The 23,914-nt window shown below is 45.3% G+C and overlaps 1 protein-coding gene across 1 annotated transcript in view; it reads left to right on the top strand.

Annotated features, from left to right (window-relative positions):
- The first annotated feature begins 12,966 nt into the window (after positions 1-12,966).
- LOC126089962 (solute carrier organic anion transporter family member 74D) overlaps positions 12,967-23,914 on the top strand; it is a 161,871-nt gene continuing 150,923 nt past the window's right edge. Inside the window, exon 1 of the mRNA XM_049906950.1 lies at positions 12,967-13,129. The gene's annotated coding sequence lies outside the window, so the exon portion shown is untranslated. The remainder of the gene's footprint in view (positions 13,130-23,914) is intronic.

The following is a 23,914-nucleotide window of genomic DNA, read 5'->3' as shown; positions in this document are numbered from 1 at the left end:
TAGTGCAGTGATCGACACGTGTTTCTAGTAAGTACGAGGTCCAGGTTCGAAGCCCGGTCGGTCACAAATTTTCATCCGCCGTCGTTGCTGTATTTCAACGCGCTGTGACAGTGTGGACGTCGGTTCTTCGATATTTAAGATGCAATTGTTTGTCTTGCCATCAATGTAACAGGAATTCAACGGCATCCAACCCTTAGGCATTGCTTTGTGCCAACGCTAGCCCATGTCATATATATGCGAATCAGACTGTAGTTCATATTTAGTCAAATAACGAATGGTCAGTATGCAAGTATGCCGGCCGGAGTGGCCGAGCGGTTCTAGGATCTACGGTCTGGAACCGCGCGACCGCTACGGTCGCAAGTTCGAATCCTGTCTCTGGCATGGATGTGTCTGATGTCCTAAGGTTTAAGTTTAAAAAAATGTGTATGAAATCTTATGCGACTTAACTGCTAAGGTCATCAGTCCCTAAGTTTACACACTACTTAACCTAAATAATCCTAAGGACAAACACACACACCCATGCCCGAGAGAGGACTCGAACCTCCGCCGGGACCAGCCGCACAGTCCACGAATGAAACGCCTCAGACCGCTCGGCTAATCCCGCGCGGCTAGGTTTGAGTAGTTCTAAGTTCTAGCGGATTGATGACCTTAGAAGTTAAGTCCCATAGTGCTCAGAGACATTTGAACCATTTTTGAAGTATACAAGTATTTACGAACAGTAGAAGCAGCATTGCAGCAAACTGATCACTTAACCAAGTGCAACATAGAGTACCCGTGTAATGAGTCATTCCAGCTGCATAGCTGAGGGTAATATTTGCAAAGTAATTCATTGCAGAATTAATGTAATACCCCCACGATGATCTCTGTCGTCATACTGTATCATTAGCAGCCCACGAATGGAGTACTATGTTCGTTAAATCGGATTACTCAAGCTGAGGCCAAATAAAGAGAAGCGACGACGCCACAGTACTATCTTTCCTTACGTAGGCAGTCGGTGCTAAATTATGTGCGCCACCATTAACGTTACTGACGCAGTTTGACAGCATAACACCACCACAACTACTGACAACCTGAACCATTATCATCACGCAGTTGTGACTCGCAGTGATTACAAGTTGCTGACGTTTGTCAACAATAGCGGAAGGCGCCTCTGAAGTTCCATTTACATTACGACTAGGACGGAGAGAATCCTAAATAATAGTAATAGGTCACCAGCGAAGAGAAGATACCACGCATTGTCTCAATTCTTGCAGTTTGATATTAATGCAGTTCCCGATGGTTTCACACAAGCGGGTTCTTTTGGCTATCGAAATACTCATATGGGAATTATAAAAGTGTAATTGCTAGAACGCTCAACTACCTTAATAACACCTCATTCCGGACTGAATACGACTCGGAAAACGACGTTAATTTGATGTTTCCATCCATCACCTCTCGTCATACTGAATGAAATCTGAAGGGCACGCACGGTTGTGTTGCCTGCCGCATGGGTTCTGTGAAGTGATGTGGCAGCTGGCAGTCATTGCTGAATACAGACATGTGCAAATACCCTCGATGCGCTAGGGGAACTAGTCTTTGTTGCATTTTTTCCATACCGTAAATAGCACAGTAAAACAAGGCTTATTCTGCTGAAGAACGTGATGCCCACAAGTCCTAAAAGAAGAATCTCCGCCGGCCGTGGTGGCCTAGCGGTTAAAGGCGCTACACTCTGGAACCGCGCGACCAATACGGTCGCAGGTTCGAATACTGCCTCGGGCATGGATGTGTGTGATGTCCTTAGTTTAGTTAGATTTAAGTAGTTCTAAGTTCTAGGGGACTGATGACCTCAGAAATTAAGTCCCATAGGGCTCAGAGCCATTTGAACCATTTTGAAATCAAATACTTGGGGTGAACCAAATACTAACACAATCCTGAACGGCTACTCAATCCGTTGAACCCAAAATCCAGATACGTCAGAGTGAAAATCACCGCTACTCTGGTCACCGTCTGTTAGCTCAATGAGCGAGGCTGATAAAATATTTGCTTCCAAAGGCTTCAACACCCTCTGGTCCTGTCCGGTCCTGGTATCACCGAAGCCAAACCAATGAAACTCAAGTAAACATCAACATTGCAAGCAAAGGCAGCTTTACCCTAGGTGGTACACAACCCGGCTGTCGACAGGCGGCAGTTGGATTTTCGGATTCTGGGGAGTCCAGGTCAGCACGGCAGAGAATATCGAAGATCTCTAGTAAATTTTCCTACAAGCAGAAAACATGCATTTGAAAACTAAACATCGATACATTGATCCAAATACGTAAACTAAATAATCTCAAATACGAATTCAATTGACAAAAAATTCTCATCCTTGCTCTTCAAGAACCACGACTAACTGACAATGAAACATCGCATTACGGAAACCATTGTATCTTCAAGAGCAAAATACAACAAAAGGTAGCCAAAGGCGTAACAATCTTCGGCATTGCATTTCTCGAAAACAGATCTATCATCATCTCTGTCAAAGAAATCACACTCATCAACAATCGACTTATGACTTTGCTCATTCAGAGCCCCAGTAAAAAATATACACTCATCAATGCACATGCCCCCACCAACATCGGAAATAAGAAAAACACCGAAAATGTCAAAAAATTCGGGATCACACTCGAAGGTACTATGAGCAAAATTCACCAATATGACGTGAAAATACTAATGGGAGACTTCAACTCTCTATTTGGCACAGAAAAAACCTATAGAAAAATCATTGGTACAAATTCAACACACCGAAACGCTTAGACCAACGGCACACGTCTGACTGACATTTGCCTCAAAAGGATATCTTCCCACTTTAGGAAAAAACCATTTCTCACGTAATATGCCTGGCTACCAGGTGCAAGCCGCTTTCGTTCGCCTTTCGATACTCGATGAAAGCCAGATTTTTAATTCTTTCTAGCAGACCTACAAGCAGGCAGATACTAATTCAATAAGGGAATCGTAAGACAACGCTCGAGTAAAATTCCTCTTGCTACTTTCAGAAATCCTTAGTGTCAGAGCGAAAACCATACGGTACTGCCAATTTCATAATGCCACTTTTCTTTTCTGCCGACATATTTTTTGTTGTAGTGAATACATAATTTTATCTATCAATTGCCACATTTTCATAATACTTGCGAATGATACAGGAAGTGAAGTAAATACAGATCTTTTCGAAGTCAAAAGTCGGTAATATCCTACAAATTCTTGTTAAAATATCCTCAATCGTCTTACAGACACTTTATGCATCGCTACAGTCTGGGACGCGCGACCACTACGGACGGTCGCAGGTTCGTATCCTGCTTCGGGCATGGATGTGTGTGATGTCCATAGGTTAGTTAGGTTTAACTAGTTCTACGTTCTACGGGACTGATGACCTCAGAAGTTAAGTGCCATAGTGGTCAGACCCATTTGAAACATTTTTGAACTTGAAACTTCCTGGCAGATTAAAACTGTGTGCCCGACCGAGACTCGAACTCGGGACCTTTGCCTTTCGCGGGCAAGTGCTCTACCAACTGAGCTACCGAAGCACGAATCACGCCCGGTCTCACAGCTTTACTTCTGCCAGTATCTGTTTCGTATTAGAGCATGCAGTACTCCTATACCAGACTTCTGAACTTTGCCTGTTGAATGAAAATGTCGCATGATGGTAAAATGGTAATCTATCACATTATATCAGTAGTCGAAACTTCCTTAATGTGGAAAATCAATCATGCCAGAACGGTCATTGGCGTATTTTACCCAAAAGCACTCGCTCCAAACACAGTTCAAATCTTTCTAGCTGCCTCCTCTATGTTCACCCTTCTGTTATACCAAAAGTAAACGTTGTGTTGCAGATGTTACACCTTTTTCCACTTGCCTTCACCTGGGCGGCACCGGATTTCAGGCGGCGGGTTGCGTCTGGCCGGTGGCCGGTAGCCGCTGCAGCGCCAGGAAACGCTCGAGCGTAAGCTGTTATGATCGCGACGCAGTCACGAGCTGTCCGGCGGAATTGTTTCTGGAATACTTGTTATTGCTGGTGGGTAGAATGTTAAGCGAATTATCTTCCATGTTCAATCAGACTCATAACTCTAGACCGCCATTGGTTAAAAAAAAAAATACACTGTACGGGAACCTGCGACTACAAGCTTAGAATGCACGACGATTACCACTAGACCATGGGCTCACCCAGTCCGAGAATCCCTAAGAAGTAGGTAACACGTCCTCCTAACACTTCCGCATCTTACAGTGTTGCCAGATTGTGCAGATAGCCGGACTTAGAGTTGTCAGGGGCGGTCAGTTTTATTGGCCACCTTAAGTGAACGACTCCCTGTGGCGGCCGGCCAGCGGCCAGTTTTTATGTCTAAGACTGTACATTGTTGATGGGATTTTAATAGCGAGTGTGGCGAAATCTCGGTCATGGGCATCGCGCAAGTTCCACATCTACATCTTCCTCTATACTCCACAAGCCATTTTACGGTGTGTAGCAGAGGACGCTTGGTGCACCAGTATCACTTCCCTCATTTTCCTGCTCCCGTCGAGCATGGTTTGCAGGTAGAATGATTTCTGGTTAACCTCCGCGTTGGCTCGAATTCCTATAATTTTCGTGAGATTACATTGAGGGGTTGATTCTCCTAGGAACGTACGCTCTCGGAACTTAAACAGCAGACCATTCCGCGATACAGAACGCCTTTCTTGCAGTGTCTGCCACTGGAGTTAGCTGAGCATCTCCGTGACGCTTTTGCGCTTACACAATAAACCTGTAATGAAACGTGCTGCTCTTCTTTGGATCTTCTCTGTTTTCTTTATTAGTCCTATCTGGTATACATCCCGTACTGAAGAGCACTATGCATGTATTGGTCGAAAGAGTGTTTTGTAAGCTACTTTCTTTATTGATGTACTATATTTCTTGAATTTTCTTCGAAGGAATCTGTCATCTGACTTACTCGCGATTAATTTTATGTGGTAGTTCCACTTCAAATCGCTCCTTACGCATACTCCAAGATATTTTACAGAATTAATTGCTTCCAGATATTGTTCTTCAATTTTGTACTCATAAGATAAACGGCCTTTCTATGTATTCTCAATACGTCTCATTTGTTTCCGTTGCATTTCACGTATTTCATAACGGTTGTAGTCGCCGCATTGGCTGTTCCTTTGCACATGCATGCATATTCGAAGGAACATGACATCATAATTCGGAATAACACAGACACTGCAATGTCGTATTTATTCACCGACACCAGGCAAGCTATTTTCAAGCAATATGTCTACCCTGTACGCAATATACATGATGGATGTACGAGTACAGGTTGTAGACACATGGTTGGCAACGTACAGAAGTTTGGGTCTGACCGTGTGTTGTGCTCGGAAAGGCAAATGGTAAGAAGGCCGCTCGCGGTATGTGGGAAATGCGGGCTTGAGTCCCGGTCCGGCACAATTTTCACTGTCGTCATTCCATTACACAGCTGATGGCTGTATATTTGCAACTGCAAATACATTTCATGTATTCTGGTATGCTGTTCTTGGCACTCCGTCTCTTCTCCCCCCGCCCCCTGCCCCGCCCCCCCCCCCCCCCCCACTACCACTGTACAAAAATTTCACACTACACTGCTTCATTCTTTGGACTATTACGGCACCAGCGTAATCGGCTATTTCGGTAACATTATCAATTTAAACATGGAAATGAGGGTAATGAGACAAAAATGACTTTTGCAAACGTTACGCTAAAACTAATTACGTTGACAATTCGCTCCAAACGTAACACTTACAAGCACAGTAGTTTCGTACTCTGAAAGCCTGAGAAATACAACGACGTGACTGTTTATTTTATGCTGTCAAAATTTACAAAATTATTAGGTAAAATTTACAAAAGAGCTAATTTTACAATTTGTAAGTGCTAGACTAAGCCGATGCCGTAATAAGCGCAGCCCATGAAGACCAGAAAAGGTCGAATGTGGGAAATAATTCGTGCAGTCGGAAAATTTTGTACAGTGGTAGGAAGGAGTGCCATTAACAAAATACTAGAAATCCTGATCGATGGGGTCAGACTGTGGGAGTAGGGATGCATTTGAAGGTCACTAATTTAGGTTTTCTTGAATAACTCAAAAACTACGGTCTCTAGCGAAAACGTATCACAGTATCAATCTTAATAAATATCCTATGAAAAGGCACTCTTCATTTTTTTTCTGTACGACTAATACACTGAGGTGCAAAAGTCGTACAGTACCTTCTAATTTCGTGTCGGACCTCCTTTTTTTGTATGGTTTTGGGGAGCAAAACTGCTACAGTCTTTAGCGCCTGTTCTGTGGCTTAGGAAAACGTAAAAAAAAAAAAGAAAAAATGAAAATCAGCAGCACTGAGAGCGAAACTCAAGAAATGGGGAACCTAAAAAACAGAAGAAAAGCTTAGAAAACCACAACAGAAGGAGAAGGGGGTGTTGTTTTCCCCAAAAAGAGCTTCAAATGACCAACATCATCTCACTGACACTGATAAACTCGAGGACGCGATCTGCTGAGCGCGTGTCATCTGCTAAAATGGAAGATATATCAGGCGACAGCTGTAAACTGGGGCTTAGCGGAATGAAATAGAGGCACTGATGTAAAAGGTGTCTCATCGTCCACAGTTGAGAGCAGTGGCGACAAAGCGGGGGAGGATCGCCACTTAAAAGATGTCGATGGCTAAAGAGACAGTGCCCTATCCGGAGTCTAGTTAAAATTACCTCTTCCCGACGACGAGTTCGGGACGAAGAGGTCCAAGCACAGGGAAGAGCTTTCACGTCCCGCAATTTATTATTGGGACGTGTAGACCGATGTGCGTGCCATAAAAGAGTAACATGACGACATAAAACACTCTGTAGATCGGCGAAGGGAACCATGCGAACAGCAGCCTGAGGAAGAGAGACTGCAGCCTCCACGGATACCAACGTGTCCTGGGATCCAGAAGAGTGCCACACAGACGCCTCCCAAGTGGAGCAAGCGGAGGCAGTCCTAAATCCGGTGGACCAGAGGGTGGAAAGGGTAAAGAGCTTGGAGACTGAGGAGAGGGCTGAGCGAATCTGAGTATATAATATACTGTATCCGCTGATGGCGACGGATGTATTGGACAGCCTGGAGAACAGCATAGGACCTCCTTTTGCCCGGTGTAGTAAAGCACCTCTACGTGCTGTGGACTCCACTGCAAAAATATTGGGCCTTGCTGCCTTATGGGCGTCCATAATTGTGAACGTGTTGCCAGTGCAGGACGTTGTGCCCGAACTGATCTATCGATTACGTTCCATGAATGTTCGATGGGATTCACGTCTGGTGAACTGAGTGGACAAATCATTGGCTCGAAGCGTCCAGAATGTTCTTTAAACCAAGCGCGAGCAATTGTGACGAGGTGATACAACATCGTTGTTTGAAAAGATGGAAGTCCGTGAATGGCTGTAAATTGTCTCCAAGTATCCGAACATAACCATTTCCAACCAACGATAGATAGACCCGAGGGACATTCCATGTAAATACGGCCCACACCACTGTGGAGCCACCACCAGCTTCCACAGTCCCTTGTTGACAACTTGGGTTCATGGCTTCGTGGGGTCTGTACCACACTTGGCCCCCACCATCTCCTCTTACCAGCAGAAATCGGGACTCATCTGAGCAAGCCACGGTTTTCCAGCAGTCCAGTGTCCAAACGCTATGGTCGCGAGCTCAGAGGAGGCACTGCAGGCAATGTAGTATTGTTGGCAAAGCCATTCGCGTCGGTCGTCTGCTGCCATAGCTCATTAACGCTACATTTAGTCGCTTTGTCCTAACGGATACGTTGGTTGCACGTCCCACATTGATTGCTGCGATGTAGTATTGTTAGCAAAGGGACTCGCGTCGGTCGTCTGCAGTCACAGCCCATTAACGCCACCTTTCGCCGCTTTGTCCTAACGGATACGTTCCTCGTACTTCCCACATTGAGTTCTGCGGTTATTCCAATTAGTGTTGCTTGTGTGTTAGCATTGCCAACTCTACGCAAACGCCGCTGCTCTCAGTCGTTAAGAGAAGGCTCGGCACACTCTTGACACTGTGGATCTCGGAATATCGAGTTCCCTGGCGATTTCCCAAATGAAATGTCCCATACGTCTAGCTCCGACTACCACTCGACGTTGAAAGTCAGTTAATTCCCGTGCGGCCACCATCCCGTCAGAAACCTTTTCACACGAATCACCTGTGTATAAATGACAGCTCCGCCAATGCACTAGCCTTTTGTACCTTGTGTTCGTGATACTACCGCAAACTGTATATGTGTACCTCGTTGCCTCACCACTTTTGTCACTTCAGTGTAGTTCACGTGTAGCAGTCGGGGGAATATGAAACTCTCGCGCGTTGTTTTTGAAGGACAGATATGCGGGTCGCATAAACCGATATCAGTAGAAGCAGCTGAATCTATCTGTACATACAGAGGGGTCCAAGAAAATGAATCCACTGTTTAAAAGTCCGTAACTGGCAAACTAATTGACGGAGTTGTCTCATCTTTGGTAGTGTAATAGTTTGTAGTTCCGGCAATCGCCACACAAGCGTTGTATTGCGTTGTTTTGTTTTGTCAGATGACAGTCGCCAGATAGTGTTTTGTTCTTAGTTGCATCTAGTTATTCGAGTAAACATGGCTGGCGCAAGGCTTACATTCGATGAAAGGAAGTCAGTTTTGAAGTGGTATTTTAAGTACGAAAACATTAATGAGGTTCAAGAGCAATGGAGAAATGAGTATCAAACAGAGCCACCGACACGTTTTACGATTCGTCGCATTCGAGACAAAATTGAAGCCGAAGGCTTTGTTAAAGATGTACACAAACAACGATCTGGACGACCTGTAACAGTAACAAGTCCAGCTAACTTCCGTCGTGTGTTAACAACAATTCATTCGCTCACCACAGAAGTCTGTGAGACAGTGTGCCCGTGAAACTGGAGTGAGTCGCTCAAGTGTTCGGCGAATTTTGAAGACAGCAAAGTGGAAGTGCTACATCCCACGATTGCTACACGCAATGAACAAGGACGACCCAGATCGTAAAATGTAGTACTGCGAGTGGTTTACTGACATGGTACGCAACGATGAAGAGTTTGCAGAGATGATTGTGTAGTCTGATGAGGCACAGTTCAAACTCAAAGGTACAGTAAATCGCCACAATTGCATCTACTGGGCCGCCGAAAATCTGAACGTCCTCGTAGACAAAGCCGTGAATTTTCCAGGAGTAAATGTGTGGTGTGGGTTGTCTTACCGGGGCTTGATTGGGCCATTCTTCTTTGACGACACAGTTACCGGTGAGGTGTACCTTCAAAAGCTTCAGACATCCATTTTACCGGCTATCCGAGACTTGTATGGAGACGGAAGAGTTTACTTTCAACAAGATGGTGCCCCATCCCACTACCAAAATCGTGTTAGGACGTATCTCGACGAAAATCTACCAGGAAAATGGATAGGCCGTAGAGGTGCTGTGGAGTATCCACCACGTTCCCCAGACCGAACTCCTCTGGACTTTTACCTGTGGGGAACACTAAAGGACGTCGTTTATCGACAAAAGACACGCACATTGGATGAACTTCGAGAATACATCGTACATTCATGTGCAAATATCCAACTGAACACGTTGCAGTAAGTAGTTCGTGCTGCAGTTCGACGGCATCGTTTTTGTGTGGATGTTAATGGTGACCATTTCGAACACCTACAGTGATATCTTTAGGTTTCTCTTTAAGCTACACTTTCACCAAAAATGAGACAACTCCGTCAATTAGTTTGCAAGTTATGGACTTTTAAACAGTAGATACATTTTTTGACCCCTCTGTATTGTGAAAAGTAATGGTCTTATAGCACTCACCTGTGATACAAGCGAAGTTACGTCTGAAGATTTCATCCTGTTCAGGATGACTTTCTGCTAGGAACTAGGGCTGCTGATAAAACATTGATATCTTGAGATATATACAGGGTGTTACAAAAAGGTACGGCCAAACTTTCAGGGAACATTCCTCACACACAAAGAAAGAAAATATGTTATGTGGACATGTGTACGGAAACGCTTACTTTCCATGTTAGAGCTCATTTTATTACGTCTTTTCAAATCGCATTAATCATGGAATGGAAACACACAGCAACAGAACGTACCAGCGTGACTTCAAACACTCTGTTACAGGAAATGTTCAAAATGTCCTCCGTTAGCGAGGATACATGCATCCACCCTCCGTCGCATGGAATCCCTGATGCGCTGATGCAGCCCTGGAGAATGGCGTATTGTATCACAGCCGTCCACAATACGAGCACGAAGAGTCTCTACATTTGGTACCGGGGTTGCGTAGACAAGAGCTTTCAAATGCCCCCATAAATGAAAGTCAAGAGGGTTGAGGTCAGTAGAGCGTGGAGCCCATGGAATTGGTCCGCCTCTAACAATCCATCGGTCACCGAATCTCTTGTTGAAAAGCATGCGAACACTTCGACTGAAATGTGCAGGAGCTCCATCGTGCATGAACCACATGTTGTGTCGTACTTGTAAAGGCACATGTTCTGGCAGCACAGGTAGAGTATCCCGTATGAAATCATGATAACGTGCTCCATTGGGCGTAGGTGGACGAAACTAAAATGAGCTCTAGCATGGAAATTAACCGTTTCCGGACACATGTCCACATAACATCTTTTCTTTATTTGTGTGTGAGGAATGTTTCCTGAAAGTTTGGCCGTACCTTTTTGTAACACCCGGTATAAATTTTCGATAAATATCGGCGATGCTCTCCACCGATGTAACGATATATTGATATCAAAATGAGAATATCACGTGCCGATATTTTTATTTTATATCATATTTGTTTCGCAATTTTTGATAAATATTTGAAGCTGTTCTTTTGAAATCGTAGTATAACAATTTTACTTTCACTGTGTGAAGAAGTCTTAATACCTTTTGAGTTTTCATCAGGTTCAGTCTTTCTCTTCGGCGGTGTGAAGCAAGTATGGATGGCAGAAAGAAGAAATCTGATTGCACCGCACGGTGGAGTTGTGAAGGGAATAAAACAATTTTTAACGCAGCTAGTGTGCTATATCTTTACATCGGCACCCTCAAAAACATTTTCTGAAACTGATGAACAAGAATCTAAACGATAGGACTGGTCTTCGCGATGGGTGGAGACATTTGAGGGGAAATGCTGATGTAATCTCGGCGCAATGTTTAACTTCACCACGCAATTTTGACACTACAACTGCTAGGTCGCTCGCGTTTGCAGAAGTAAAAAAAGTAAAAAACATAGGTAAGTCGATATGACGTGTTCCGGAAAAATCCGATATGTGACGATACCGAACGACGGGCCCATCGGACACTTTTTATTGTGCCACTTACCTGCAGTTAGCACTGTTAGCAAAGTGATTATCGCCAAGCGTGAAAGTGCATCGTTTTCCTTTCAGTTCTTGCTCTAAGGGGGATAAGCAGTCTGCTAGCTTGTTGAGGTACAGAATATCTAATAATAAGTCAATACTTGAATATACAGCTCTAGGTAGGGTATTTACACCGAGCTTGGAGGAGCAGTTGTAGCACACTGGACTCGCCTTCAGGGAGGACGACGGTTCAAATCTGCGTCCGGTCATCCTGATTTAGCTTTTCCGTGATTTCCCTAAAATTAAACTAAACTCCGCCCGAAACAGGCTACGAAGGCCCAACGGTACCGACGGCCGCCGTGTCATCCGCAGTCCACAGGCGTCACTGGATGGGGATATGGAGGGGCATGTGGTCAGCACTCCAGTCTCCCAGCCGTATGTCAATTTACGAGACCGGTACCGCTACTTCTCAATCAAGCAGATCCTCAGTTTGCCTCACAAAGACTGAATACACCACCAGCCGGGGTGGCCGAGCGGTTCTAGGCGCTACAGTCTGGAACCGCGCGACCGCTACGGTCGGAGGTCCGAATCGTGCCTCGACCATGTGGTGGTGGTGGTTAGTGTTTAACGTCCCGTCGACAACGAGGTCATTAGAGACGGAGCGCAAGCTTGGGTTAGGGAAGGATTGGGAAGGAAATCGGCCGTGCCCTTTCAAAGGAACCATCCCGGCATTTGCCTGAAACGAGTTAGGGAAATCACGGAAAACCTAAATCAGGATGGCCGGAGACGGGATTGAACCGTCGTCCTCGACCATAGATGTGTGTGATGTCCTTAGGTTAGTTAGGTTTAAGTAGTTCTAAGTTCTAGGGGACTGATGACCTCAGCAGTTAAGTCCCATAGTGCTCAGAGCCATTTTTTGAACTGAATGCACCCCGCTTGCCAACAGCGCTCGGCAGACCGTATGGTTAGCCATCCAAGTGCTAGCCCAGCCCGACAGCGCCTAACTTCGGTGATCTGACGGGAACCGGCGACACCACTGCGGCAAGGCCGTTGGAGTGATTTCCCTAAGTCGCTTCAGGCAAAGGCCGGGATGGTTCCTTTGAAAGGGCACGGCCGACTTCCTTCCCCACCCTTCCCTAATCCGATGGGATCGATGGCCTCGCTGTTTGGTCCCCTCCCTCAATCCACCAACCATTTACAATGTGCAGCCGACACTTTTTTTGGCCGGTAAGTCGATATTTTATCCGTCGATATTTCGATGTTCGACAATATTTTCCATTTATCTACGGCCCATAATGATATTTCTTTAAATATCGATACATCGGATTTCCGATACCTTTAAAAATATCAAACAGTCCTACTAGGAACTCGTCAATTCAATCACACAGTCGGTCTGATATTTCGTACGCTCGTATTGTGTTCATAAGGTGGGAGTGCGGAACTGTCTCGAACGCCTTCCGGACGTCAAGGAGCACGGCATCTACCTGGGCGCCTGTATTTATTGCGTTCTGAGTCTCGTGCATTGGCCTGCCCCACGGCGCCGCTTTTTGCCCAGGTGTCGCCGGCCGCGCGGGGGTGTGGAGGGGGCCAGATGAGCCGCGATAAGCGCTTCCTCTCGCAGGCGCGTGGCGGCGGCGTGTGCGTCAGTCGGCGCGACGCGGACCGAACGGTCCCCAGTCGTAGTAGCGGTCGGCCGGCAGCCCAGTGTGTGATCGCGCTTGCGGCCGGGCGGACGGTAGGTGCCTGCTGCAGCCGCGCCTCGCCGGGACACGAGACACGCCTTCTGTCTGCAAGCCGCCGCTCTTCCGCAGTCTACCTGCCGGTGAGTGACAGCCCGCGCGACGCCCCGAACGCATTTTCGCGGTTGAGCAAACGAGTGGGCAGATATCACCCAGCACAGCTGTGTCAGACTGAGCGAGGTGTCAGTGCTATACACTACGAGAAAGTCTGCAACGCTGGGAGGTACTGCATTCCAAACTATTAGTAGTGCGAGAGAGACACGACCGACGCTGATCGGTGGTCACTGCATCTGTGCAGGCATCTCCTTACGTAACTGCTGCCGCCCAGGTGTGAATTTATTTACTCTTCGCAAGTCGCTGCGAAGGCTAGTCCAGATACAGCAGCCTTCGGTTTTGCATGTACACTTATACTCCGCGGGTCACAGTACAGCGCACAGCGGAGGCTACTCCGTACAATATTATCGATTTTCTGTCCTATTCGAGTATTAAGCCAAGTGAAAATCACTGTCTATATTACTGTGCATGCGTCCTAATCGCTGTTATCTTACACTCGTGATCCCTAAGTGAAATATACGTTTACGAATGAAACACAACTCCTGCGTAACAGTCTGCAATACTGCCTACTGTAGGATATTACACAAGTGTGTAAGCGTCCGCAAGGTGGGGTGATGGACGGGGATAAGAGGGCATTTGTCTCCACCCCTATGGAATCTAGAATACAGAGTTTAACTCATTACGGAATTGTCATACACTTCGAAATGATTTCCTGTAATTCCAGTAAATCTCTCGTTCAATAGTTGTAGCATTAAGTGGCTGATCGTTATGAGTTTGGCAACTGCCGTATTAATTTAAGTTTTTAGCGTCTTCCCCTTCGTCTTACCCACCCCTTGTGGATAAGTTTCTGTGCTCGTCCATGCGTAAGCATCGCGCGTTTTCGATTCTAATGTGTAAAATATTCTGCCAAGCACCAACGGAAGTCAGTTAACGAAATATACTATGGTTGCAGATTAATGGACGCTGTCTCTTCTTCGAATACAGGTTCTCTAAATTCAGCCAACGAGGTTACCTTCTCCCAGCGATTCCCATTTTAATTCCTCGAACACTTTTGTTAGACTTTCGATGAGCCTATACCGAGCTGCTACGCTTCTAGCTGCCCGTCTCTGAATTCTATGTCTCTTCCAATGCCTTGATAAGTACTCCAAACAGAGTAGTCTAGAATTGATCATACTATCGTCTCCATTTACAGACCGATTGCATTTTCCGTTCCAATATATCTAAGGTTGCCTTTCGCTTCCCGTAACACTGATTTTACACGGTCCTCGCATTTCGTAATGCTAATTATTATTTTCTCTAAATACTTACGCAATGTGATGTGCTCAAGACGTTCACCACTAATCTTGCATTCGGCAACAATCGGGATCTTCCTCTTTGTCACACACAGTCTTACACTTATACACATTTAAAGAGAACTGATATTAACTGCACCTAGTGGAATTTTGTCCAACTCGCTGCTCGTCGAAAGAAACAAACTGAACAGAAGGAGCGTGCTGCGATTTCGAACCTACTACGCTAACACACGTGTGACTACATTGACGACATCCGAGAACGCAGTATGTCTTTCTTGGCACATTCATTCAATTTTCTACCGCAATTTCTCTCAGTAGTTGAGAACTTTTTTATTTAATGTGTTATTTATTCCTATACTCCGTTACAGTTTTTTCGTGTTTTATTAACTCTTTCGTTTACAAATTTTCTTATCGGCATTTTGTGAACTACGTACTGATTTGTTCCACGTCCAAGTTTTGTGGCTAGCATGGTCCCACGGAATTTGAAGATTAAATAAATAAATAAAAGTGGAGGCACCGTAAGAACCAAAGCTAGCATACTGCGTGCCTCAAGATAGTGTGACAGAGCGGCTGCTTTGGCATTGTATGTAAATCACCAGGCGGTGACGTCTGTAGTCCTATGAGGACCTACACGGTTCCTCACAGTGTTGTTTCGTCAGCGTAATGACAACGAGAAAACTACAAAAATATTTGTTCATAAAAAAGAGTTAGGACAACCCGTCTGTTTAACCAAGTGCATTATAGAGCCCGGTTCCGAGACACGAAGAGGCTCACCGGCCCTCAGTTAGAATTCGCGACGCGGTTTAATGACGGGGGCTGGGGTGCCAGACAGCCCGGATATGGTTTTTAGGCGGTTTTCCAGATCCACCTCGTCAAATACTGGGCTGGTTCCCACATCCCGTCCCAGCTGGTAGTAGCTCTAAAACAGGCCGGAGTGGCCGTGCGGATCTAGGCGCTACAGTCTGGAACCGAGCGACCGCTACGGTCGCAGGTTCGTATCCTGCCTCGGGCATGGATGTGTGTGATGTCCTTAGGTTAGTTAGGTTTAATTAGTTTTAAGTTCTAGGCGACTGATGACCTCAGAAGTTAAGTCGCATAGTGCTCAGAGCCATTTGAACCATTTAGTAGCTCTAAAATGCCTTTAGGAATGGCGACCCCACCGTAATAATAGCCGACATCCGGGTATGCTTGGTTCTCCGATAACTGAGAGAAATAACATACGAGTGTCGACCCTGCACTGACTGGATAAAGGGCACAGGACCGGACAGAAGGGTTACGAGAATCTTTCTTCCAGCGTACCGTGTGTGAATGAATACTTACAGGGGGACTGCAGTCATGGACTGTGCGGCTGGTTCCTGCGGAGGTTCGAGTCCTCCCTCGGGCATGGGTGTGTGTGTTTGTCCTTAGGATAATTTAGGTTAAGTAGTGTTAAGCTTAAGGACTGATGACCTTAGCAGTTAAGTCCCATAAGATTTCACACACATTTCAACATTTGAATTTACAGGGTTTGCGGTGGGAGGGAGGAGTCAGCCTGGTACACTATATTGTACCCTCCGCAACATATCGTATTGTGGTTGCGGTGTACACGTGTACATGTAGAATTCCGTTCGTCACCTTTTAGCAAAGTCCAGTACCACATTTCATTTATTTACTTATCCTGGCAAGATTAGTGCCAGCAGACTCCATCTTGCATATAAACAGGCCATCTGCATATGTTACAACATGTTTTCGTACCGACACAGATGTTACAGTAATATCTACATTTAACATGAGATACGAAAGTTACAAGTCAAGCAATAGCAATACGTCTAACAAGTTGCAAAGAAGAAATTAAGGATCAGCTTAGTGATAATAGCTTGTGCTCTTAACTATACTCCACCAATATTCTACATCTACATAAGTACTCCACAAGCTGTGTGCGGCGTAGGGTACTTTGTAAACCACTTTTACCTCCCCCTTTCCTAGTTCCAGCTGCGAATGATTCACGGGAAGAGCAATTGCAGGTAAGCCTCTGTGTGAGTTCGAATCTCTCTAATTTTACCTTCATGTCTTTTCTCGAGATACGGGAGGAGATGCAGGTGAATGGTATATGTTGGTTGACTCTTCTAGAAACATACACTGCGGGAACTTAAACAGTAACCAAATGCTGATGCAGAATGCTTGAACGCTTCTCTTGCAGCGTCTGTCGCTGGAGCTAGTTCAGCGTCTCCGTGGCGACGCTTTCACGCTTACTAAATGAATCTGTAAAGAAACGCGTTGCTCTTCGTCGGGTCTTCTGTATTACCTTTATCAATCCTATCTGCCACGAATCTCACACTTTGTGGGTGGACTACGCTACCTCACTGTCACATCTGTCTTAGCTGCGACTAGTTTTATGTGCCCGTTCCACTTGTAAACCTCTCCGTAAGCATACTCCTAGATATTTTACGGATGTGACTGCATTCAGTGATCGTTCTGCGTTCGTCTAATCTTACAATAATGGGTGTTACTGCCCATTTATTCAGCAACACTTACTATATGCAGTGTGGATATTATTCTGTATAGTAGTACATATACTTTCTCCAGCATTTCATGATCGACTTATTATGTGAACCATTGCTGTACGTACATCTTATCTAATCTGTTACTGCTCGCTGCATTGTCTCGAGTGTCCAGTTATCATCGGACTTTTATATCGAAAACGTTGCAACAGCATCACTCACATGTGGCGTCATCGACAAAATCGGCAAGCAGTAGAGTAGATTTCCGCACTTGCTATCATAAAAATCCTTAACGAATCTATCAAACTGTATGCGGTACGGTAAGAACTGAAAAGTTCTACACTGTCCAGTAATATTAATGTGAAAATCCATCAAAAGCCTGAATATGGTTCCGAAGGATAAATATATACTTGTGTTTTTATTTATTTTATTTTACACGTTTAGTGCTGTAGGACCAAATTGAGGAGCAAATCTCCAAGATCATGCAACGTGTCAGTACAGAAATTACAACATAAAATTAATACCATATAAAATAAAATGTTTATGAACCCAAAAAAGACAAACCATAAGTTCAAGTAAAGGCAATCAACATTATAACACAGGAATCAACTTAATTTTTCAAGGAACTCCTCGACAGAATACAACGAGTAACCCATGAGAAAACTCTTCAGCTTCGATTTGAAAGCACATGGCTTACTGCTGAGGTTTTTGTATTATTGCAGTAACTTACTGAAAATGGATGCAGCAGTGTACTGCACACCTTTCTGCGCAAGAGTCAAGCAAATGTGATCCAAAGGTAGACTGGATTTCTGCCAAGTATTAACTGAGTGAAAGCTGCTAATTCTTGGGAATAAGTGATATTGTTAACAAGAAATGACAGTAAAGAAGATATAAAGGGTGTAAGTTTTAAGTTGGCAAACCAGAATAACTCGAAAAATAAGCTTCACACGAAAAAATGTGTAGAATACAAAGTTGATTATTTTCGAGAAGAACATCTGCTGGTGCTAAAATTAGCCCGCCACTCCAGCCCCCTGGGGGTGGGGCGGGAGGCAACTTTAAAATTTCAAATGGGAACCCCCATTTTCTATTGCAGAATCAGATTCTACATAAAAAACTACGTACATTTTGTCTTAAACATTTGTTTTGATTCTTGGCAGTTGGCGCTGCAATTCAAGAAAATCCATGTTCTCATTTTTGCGTGGAAAATGGTTATGTTCGCTGAACGGTAGTTGAGAAGACATTGTTGGTAGCCCTTTGGTTCATCTGGGCGGTCAGTTGCTCAACAGCACGTCTATTGTCCCGTGCATATCTTCGCAGCCATAGTTCACCCTTGTTCGCCCGTGCTGCTCCAAAGTTGCCTCAGCGCCTGTTTTGGATAGCGCTCTTTTGCCTTGAATGGTGTATTTTAACAATGGTGCCACCCGAACAGTTTACAAACTTAGCCGTTTATCGGAAATGCTTCTCCCTTGGCCCGAAAGACAATGATTACGCCCTCTTGGAAATCAGAAAAATCACTCCGTTTCCGCACAACGAGTGCCGCGTCTCCCCCCCCCCCCCCCAATCAACTTTATATACCCTCCACTGCTAGTGCTGCCACCTGCCGTCTGCGAGTGGTAATTGCACGTTGATACCGAACATAGGCAGTGGTTACATTAACGTGATTGGACCTTGTATATGACTGCAATGATTCAATGATACAGCGTCATAGTTACACGTGGTCGGTGACAATGGAGTACTGAGACACATGGTTGAAACGAAGAAATTAGGGAACGTTTCAAAATAACAGTGCGACATAAAATTAATAAAAAGGAACTGAGTTCTACGTTTTATGCTAAACGAGCAGGTCAACATGAAATAATTACCTGCATAAAAACACAATCTTGATCATCACAGATGATTTTTTTCTGTTTTTTTTTTTCTTTTCGTTAACAGTGGAACCTGGACAGAAGGACATACAGTTCATCTGGATTACTAACATTTCTACTAAGAAAGAGGTTCATCTCAATCTTCTTAAACATCAAGGAATCCGATGTGGTCTTTCACAATGATTTAAATTAGACCGACAGAGCAGAGGAAAATTATAATCGGAAAGAGTGGATTTCGTATCCCTATCCAGTTGTCCTGTTTAAGACTCTCTTTTATTCCCTAAGTCACTTCGGACAGAGTTCCCTTGACAAGTCAGCCGCCAACTACTCTCCTCACGTCCTCCAAACTACAAGTAGCTTGTAGGCCTGATAACCCTGATGTCGACAAGACACGATATTTGTACGAGAGCGTCTCAGTGATCAGATCGCTGTACGCCGGCCGCTGTGGCCGAGCGCTTGTAGGAGCTTCAGTCCGGAACCACGCGGCTGCTACGGTCGCAGGTTCGAATCCTGCCTCGGGCATGTATGTGTGTGATGTCCTTAGGTTAGTTAGGTTTAAGTAGTTCTAAGTCTAGCGGACTGATGACGTTAGATTTTAAGTCCCATAGTGCTTGTAACCATTTTTTGAGATCGCTGTCCACCACGTAAATAAGCATCTTGCACATGGACAGCTGGAACATACGGGTAATGACGTCTATTAAACGCCTAAGAGGTATTCCTATGAGCGTCTTCATGATCACGGCAAGCACACACGAAAATCATTTCTCGTGTCGTAGCAAGCATAGTTTTTTCTTTCTCCCTTGCGCGCTCTATTTCGATAACATGTCTGTGGCTATCGACGTTTTCTAAGTAACTTGAGTCAGGCATTGGACACCTATCAGAAAAAAAGTCGCTTATGATAAACACACTGCTTCATTCAGCACACAAAGATTCCTTAATCAAGATATGGGATGCAGGAACTGACGGTGTTCCATAAATATTCTATCGTTTCAGCTTCTGGTAGTTGTACTGATTGTTACATGTGGAGGAGAGAAACCGGTGCTGACAGAAGAAAGACGTCGAAATTCAAGAAAACTGCTAGTGAATCCTGGGGATTCCTTGGGCAGATGGAGGGAATATTTTGAAGAGTTGCTCAATGTAGGTGAAAATACGATCAGTAATGTTTCAGATTTCGAGGTACAATGGAATAGGAATGATGATGGAAATAGGATCACATTTGAGGAAGTGGAGAAAATGGTCAATAGATTGCACTGCAATAAAGCAGCTGGGGTGGGTGAAATTAAGTCGGAACTCATCAAATACAGTGGAATCTCAGGTCTTAAATGGCTACACAGGATAATTGAAATGGCCTGGGAGTCGGGACAGGTTCCATCAGACTGGACAAAAGCAGTAATCACACCAATCTTTAAACATGGAAACAGAAAAGATTGTTAACAACTACAGAGGTATCTCTTTAATCAGCGTTGTGGGTAAAATCTTCTCAGGTATTGTTGAAAGGAAAGTGCGAGTATTAGTTGAGGACCAATTGGATGAAAATCAGTGTGGGTTTTGGCCTCTTAGAGGTTGTCAGGACCAGATCTTTAGCTTATGGCAAATAATGGAAAAGTGTTATGAGTGGAACAGGGAATTGTATCTATGCCTTATAGATCTAGAAAAGGCATATGACCGGGTTCCTAGGAGGAAGTTATTGTCAGTTCTACGAGATTATGGAATAGGAGGCAAACTTTTGCAAGCAATTAAAGGTCTTTATATGGATAGTCAGGCAGCAGTTAGAGTTGACGGTAAATTGAGTTCATGATTCAGAGTAGTTTCAGGGGTAAGACAAGGCTGCAACCTGTCTCCACTGTTGTTCATATTATTTATGGATCATATGTTGAAAACAATAAACTGGCTGGGCGAGATTAAGATATGTGAACACAAAATAAGCAGTCTTGCATATGCGGATGACTTAGTTGTGATGGCAGATTCGATTGAAAGTTTGCAAAGTAATATTTCAGAGCTAGATCAGAAATGTAAGGACTATGGTATGAAGATTAGCATATCCAAAACGGAAGTAATGTCGGTGGGAAAGAGATATAAACGGATTGAGTGCCAAATACACTCCTGGAAATTGAAATAAGAACACCGTGAATTCATTGTCCCAGGAAGGGGAAACTTTATTGACACATTCCTGGGGTCAGATACATCACATGATCACACTGACAGAACCACAGGCACATAGACACAGGCAACAGAGCATGCACAATGTCGGCACTAGTACAGTGTATATCCCCCTTTCGCAGCAATGCAGGCTGCTATTCTCCCATGGAGACGATCGTAGAGATGCTGGATGTAGTCCTGTGGAACGGCTTGCCATGCCATTTCCACCTGGCGCCTCAGTTGGACCAGCGTTCGTGCTGGACGTGCAGACCGCGTGAGACGACGCTTCATCCAGTCCCAAACATGCTCAATGGGGGACAGATCCGGAGATCTTGCTGGCCAGGGTAGTTGACTTACACCTTCTAGAGCACGTTGGGTGGCACGGGATACATGCGGACGTGCATTGTCCTGTTGGAACAGCAAGTTCCCTTGCCGGTCTAGGAATGGTAGAACGATGGGTTCGATGACGGTTTGGATGTACCGTGCACTATTCAGTGTCCCCTCGACGATCACCAGTGGTGTACGGCTAGTGTAGGAGATCGCTCCCCACACCATGATGCCGGGTGTTGGCCCTGTGTGCCTCAGTCGTATGCAGTCCTGATTGTGGCGCTCACCTGCACGGCGCCAAACACGCATACGACCATCATTGGCACCAAGGCAGAAGCGACTCTCATCGCTGAAGACAACACGTCTCCATTCGTCCCTCCATTCACGCCTGTCGCGACACCACTGGAGGCGGGCTGCACGATGTTGGGGCGTGAGCGGAAGACGGCCTAACGGTGTGCGGGACCGTAGCCCAGCTTCATGGAGACGGTTGCGAATGGTCCTCGCCGATACCCCAGGAGCAACAGTGTCCCTAATTTGCTGGGAAGTGGCGGTGCGGTTCCCTACGGCACTGCGTAGGATCCTACGGTCTTGGCGTGCATCCGTGCGTCGCTGCGGTCCGGTCCCAGGTCGACGGGCACGTGCACCTTCCGCCGACTACTGGCGACAACATCGATGTACTGTGGAGACCTCACGCCCCACGTGTTGAGCAATTCGGCGGTACGTCCACCCGGCCTCCCGCATGCCCACTATACGCCCTCGCTCAAAGTCCGTCAACTGCACATACGGTTCACGTCCACACTGTCGCGGCATGCTACCAGTGTTAAAGACTGCGATGGAGCTCCGTATGCCACGGCAAACTGGCTGACACTGACGGCGGCGGTGCACAAATGCTGCGCAGCTAGCGCCATTCGACGGCCAACACCGCGGTTCCTGGTGTGTCCACTGTGCCGTGCGTGTGATCATTGCTTGTACAGCCCTCTCGCAGTGTCCGGAGCAAGTATGGTGGGTCTGACACACCGGTGTCAATGTGTTCTTTTTTCCATTTCCAGGAGTGTAGGAGGAACAAAGTTAGAACAGGTGGACGGTTTCAAGTATTTAGGATGCATATTCTCACAGGATGGCAACATAGTGAAAGAACTGGAAGCGAGGTGTAGCAAAGCTAATGCAGTGAGCGCTCAGCTACGATCTACTCTCTTCTGCAAGAAGGAAGTCAGTACCAAGACTTAAGTTATCTGTGCACCGTTCAATCTTTCGACCAACTTTGTTGTATGGGAGGGAAAGCTGGGTGGAATCAGGTTACCTTATCAACAAGGTTGAGGTTACGGATATGAAAGTAGCTAGGATGATTGCAGGTACTAGTAGATGGGAACAATAGCAGGAGGGTGTCCACAATGAGGAAATCAAAGAAAAACTGGGAATGAACTCTGTAGATGTAGCAGTCAGGGCGAACAGGCTTAGATGGTGGGGTCATGTTACACGCATAGGAGAAGCAAGGTTACCCAAGAGACTCATGTGTTCAGCAGTAGAGGGTAGGAGGAGTCGGGGCAGACCAAGGAGAAGGTACCTGGATTCGGTTAAGAATGATTTTGAAGTAATAGGCACCAATGTTAGCACTGAATAGGGGATCATGGAGGAATTTTATAAGGGGGACTATGCTCCAGACTGAACGCTAAAAGGCATAATCAGTCTTAAATGATGATGATGATGATGATGGTTAGAGATTCAAACACGTGCCCCAATAGCCGTGCTTGTTAAAGCGTTGCTTTCAAGACTGGGAGGTGAGCCGGCTCCACATCGAATTCGACTGGCAGATTAATGACGAGTGTCAGAGTGCTTGGCAGCTTGAATGTGGTTTTCAGGCGGTTTTCCCCATCCCAGTAGAAGAATACCGAGCTGGTACCAAAATCCCGCCTCAGTTGCATGATTCGTAAACATTTAGAAATCTTTTCCTTATTTTCACATGTGTAACACTACACCCAGACGGTTGGGGTGCACATGTCCCCTCCATCGGGTAACGCCTTCACGACAGGAAGTGCATCAGGCAACCTATAAACCAAACATGCCAAATCCGTTAACAACCATACCGATCCAACTCCGATCCAGGATAAAGGCACAAGAAAAAGAAGAAGAACGATCGGGATTCAGATCGCCATTCGGCCATCCGAACAGCCTTCCCACTTCAGACAAATGTAAGGATGTTTCTCCTATATTATCACAGCTGATATCTATTCCAATTCCATATTCGTTCAGCTGAACTACTAATGCACTTGATTCCAATCGGACACTACGTCCAACCTTTCTACCCCGTGTTTTGATAGAATTTACACATATCAAAATCGTCCAAGGAAAGAACTATTTTTCTTTTAAATAAAATCTAGGAGGTGTATGGTATACGTAACAATATTCAACCATTTCATTACATATCGTAACTTCGTACAAATATTCAACCATTGAAGAGAATAAATAAGGGGCATAGAATTGTGAAGTAACAGACAGAATTGAGACTTCCATAAAACCTTATCACTCTCAGTTGTCAGTACTTTTTTTGCATCAGTAAGCGTTGGACCTCGTTTTGAGTTACGTACAGCTCTGCAACTCCTTTTCATTGACGAAGTATGATACAAGATCTCATCTTGAGGAATGTTCTGCGAGTTTATAGCTGATCCACACACTGGATGTTGTCCGCAGTCTCCGAAAGGTTTCTTTGAAGG

This window comes from Schistocerca cancellata, chromosome 1 (genome assembly GCF_023864275.1).
Source record: "Schistocerca cancellata isolate TAMUIC-IGC-003103 chromosome 1, iqSchCanc2.1, whole genome shotgun sequence".
NCBI classification, from domain to species: domain Eukaryota; kingdom Metazoa; phylum Arthropoda; class Insecta; order Orthoptera; family Acrididae; genus Schistocerca; species Schistocerca cancellata.
This window is presented reverse-complemented; position numbering and strand designations above follow the sequence as displayed.